At 39.0% G+C, this 3,683-nt stretch overlaps 1 non-coding gene across 1 annotated transcript; it reads left to right on the forward strand.

Annotated features, from left to right (window-relative positions):
- The first annotated feature begins 1,904 nt into the window (after positions 1-1,904).
- Positions 1,905-2,023, forward strand: LOC111729933. The gene has a single exon (XR_002776469.1). It is a non-coding gene; the product is annotated as a 5S ribosomal RNA (ribosomal RNA).
- Positions 2,024-3,683: the final 1,660 nt, after the last annotated feature.

The raw sequence follows: 3,683 nt of genomic DNA on the forward strand, positions 1-3,683 counted from the left end.
TGGTTTTTAAAATACCTAAAAAGGAGAGGGGAGGGTGGGGAGGGAGGAAAGAAAGGGCTCAGAGCAGAACACGGCCACCCTTCAGTATTTTTAAAGCAAATAATTAAAGAAAAGTAAGAATCGGTGGCTTAAAAAAAAAGACAAGATAAAGAGCACGTCTTGGAAGCAAAAGTAGTGGAGCAGTTTGAAGGGCAGAATTGAAGAGTTTCAAGTACAGCGACCATGACATTTATCATAAAAAGTGAAGTGAGTCCAGTACTTTATTGGGAAAGAAGTCAGTGGCGATTGGGGAAAGGTCGGGTGAAATGGAAGAGGAAGGAATGACGGTGAAATGGAAGAGGAAGGAATGAGAAGAGAGAAAACGGAGCGAGGAAGCACGATCCGTTCTTTCCAGGAGCTCGATGTCGAAGGAAAGAGTAAGGATGGGCCGGACCTTGGTAAGGGGTTTTGGTCAGAAAGGATGCTGTAAAGGGGGTTTTGGTTGTGCAACCCTTCACCCCCTTCTCATGCCTCTACCCCTCCCCCCGCGTCCCCTCACACGCAGCCCAGAAGCTCAGCTACTTCGAGTGGCAGAGGGACCATCGGCTGGGAACCTTCTCGGCTTCTCAGTACAACCTGCCTCCCACATCTCAAAGCCCCAACCGTCTGACCTTGCGCCTTGCTGTCGCAGGAGAGGTGATAAACCTTCCCAACGAAATAAAAAATAAACAGGTGGGGCTGCACCAAACTATAAGTTCGCTGCGTAGAAGACAGTCACCATAGAGAGTCACCTAATTCTCAGCTGAGTTTAAGGGAATAAAAGGAACATTTTTGTCAGGATTGCATTTCGCTATGGCAGAGTCTGGTCTAATACGAATTATTAGTCTCCCGACTATTACAAATTCCAATTTGATCTCTTTCAACTCCGGTTATTTTTTGTATCTTCTTATTCTTTGGTCACTTTTTCGGATAGACATTTTATCCTTTCTTATTTTATATTCTGTAAGCAATGATTTCAATACCTGATGTCTTGAGGTTTAAATTTGTTTGTTGTTGTTTTCTCCTGAATGTATTTGAAATTTTTTTAGTCGTATATTCATATTCGATTGAATTTCGTCTGTAGAAGAACATGAGGGACCTGGGTTAAGGACAATTCCCTCCAGAGAGGATTTTCACAGGCCACTGTAAGACGAGACATCTGAACAAACTGGAGGCTCCTGTGACTGACTCTCTCAGCTTCCGGTTTCCCCGACCACCCAAATAGAAGAATAAAGTAGAAGCCCAGACGGTGTGTGGCAAGCCTAGGGCACACATTCCAAAGATCCATTTTACCCCCACCCTCGTCATCCCTCACCGAGGCCAAAACAGACAGATTTTCACGTCTGTTTCCATATCTGGCCAGTGGATTTTCTCAGCCTGCCTTTCCTTGAGAGAACACGCCTTCAGAGAAGCAAGATTTTATGGAAATTCTACTGACTTCCTCCACTTCCATAGGCCCAAGACCTAACATCCTGATTCCCACTTAGCTATTTTTCCCTAAAATTCCGGGTTGGTAGGTCGCCGTGTTTTCCTTCTGCGGGCCCCAGAGATGCTCCGGACTTCATACTGGCCTGCATTTCTGATGACACTTTTAAATGCTCCTGCGTTGTTAGGGAAAGAGGAAGAATTTGACGATTTCCTTTACTTTCCTCAGCTATGAATTTAAAAATGTATTTATTTTAGCTTGGTTCATGTTTATGTGTTTTTCAGAGGAAGCACTTGGAAAAAAAGAAAAACTATGTATGTTTTCACACATAGCTATATTCCCACCCCTTAGTACTGCATGAACATAAAAACATTTAATAAAGGCTACAGAACTGTTAATATTTTTTTTAAAAAACAACAATATAAAAATAAGACATAATAAATGTTTTTAATAATTCCTAGTCTACGGCCATGCCTCCCTGAACAAACCCGATCCAGTCTGATCTCGGAAGCTAAGCAGGGTTGGGCCTGGTTAGTACTTGGATGGGAGACCACCTAGGAAGACCAGGTGCTGTAGGCGGAAAAAACAAATAAATAAGGGATTGTAAGCTGACAAGGTCCTTGCAATCTGTGAGGTCAACCAAAGGTTGCCTCGCCTAAAAAAAAAAAATTCCTAAATACTTGAAACATATAGAAAAATAAGGAAGGTAAAATAAGACAAACAGCCAAGTTCTGACCGCCCAGGTATTATAAATGTTGACATTCTTCTAAACGTGTTTCGATCTTCTTTTAGACTTGTGCACTGCTATCAAAACAAATAACTCCCAATTAGAGTTAATTGAAGAGTGGAGGAATTATTTATGCATTCTTTTAATGATCATACATTGATTCAAAATTAAAAATTATATACAATGCTCATCACTAGAGATTTCAAAAACTTATATTTTAGGTCAGTACTAAATCTATTCCTTTCAAAATAAAATCTTCCTATGACCGGGTTATTGGTGATTCAATCTTTTCCTTTAACATCTCTTGAGCACCTGGGGAAGATCTAGCAGCAAAAATAAAGAAGGGGAAGAAAACGCTCTAATTATGAGGAACCTTCTTTACTACTTACTGAAACTATATATCTAAAAAAAATGAACTCATATATACGTTATCCCCTGCCTTTCACCTCTATTTATATTATTAATCCTTGACAAAAAGATCAATATATTGTAAATTCATTTCTATACACTCAATATCAGTGAGATAAAATATAATTATGAAAGTACTATTACATAAAGAAGTACCAGATAGAACTATTATAGATACTTAGAGATGAGCTATGCCTCTCTCATTTCCTGTACTTTACGAGTAGATACAATACTATTTCTTCCATTATGAATTGAAATATTCTTAAATTTGCTGAAGAATTTCAATAAAGCCAATGAAAAGAATTATTAATCCCCTTGGATAGTAGTGGGAAATGTACTGTAATTGGTAGGCTTCATATCAGAGTTCTTGGACTTTCTCCAAGTGCATTAGCGATTGGTCATCTTAATTACATGGTCCATTAGCCGAAATCTGCATCACAAAACTACCATCCACCATTCTTGCCAACTCTGCTCCATTCATTGTAAGGTCAAAGTTTTCTTGCTCATTGTAAAATGAAACTAGATATATTAAGTTAAAGTATTTCAAGCTCATTAAATATGCAACCTCAAGTTAGTCACTATATCACATACAGAAAATAACTGCATTCTAGATAATGCCTCTAATACTTTCAACTTTTTGTGATGTGAGGCGCTTCTGCAAAAGATCTGGGCACATTCAACAAATTTTAAAAGAGCATAGCAATTATTCTACTTTCTGCGCATTATAGATATAATTACCTACAGTGAAGACACGAATGTCTCAGTCTAACCGATAATAATCGTTAGTGTGTTTCTAAATAAAAAGTAGATTCAGAGCCAACCTTATCACCGCCGGCAAGTATTTAATCCAGAAATATCCACGGACCCTTAACCGAAGCCACTTGCAATGTTTCTCTCAGCACGGTCCCTACTCAGAAGTGTTCAAGTAACCAGCTCATACTTCAATATTTTTTCCTTCATTCAGTCGGATATTAACATTTTTGCAGCAAATACTATGTGCTCCATGCTGGTGTACCAGGGCAAATAAAAGACATCCTCGGTCCTCAAAACACTAGTGACCCAGCTCGTTCTATGTAAATTTTTCAAGAGGGTACAAATTTATCA

The sequence above is a fragment of the Pteropus vampyrus genome, unplaced genomic scaffold, assembly GCF_000151845.1.
Source record: "Pteropus vampyrus isolate Shadow unplaced genomic scaffold, Pvam_2.0 Scaffold290, whole genome shotgun sequence".
Lineage (NCBI taxonomy): Eukaryota > Metazoa > Chordata > Mammalia > Chiroptera > Pteropodidae > Pteropus > Pteropus vampyrus.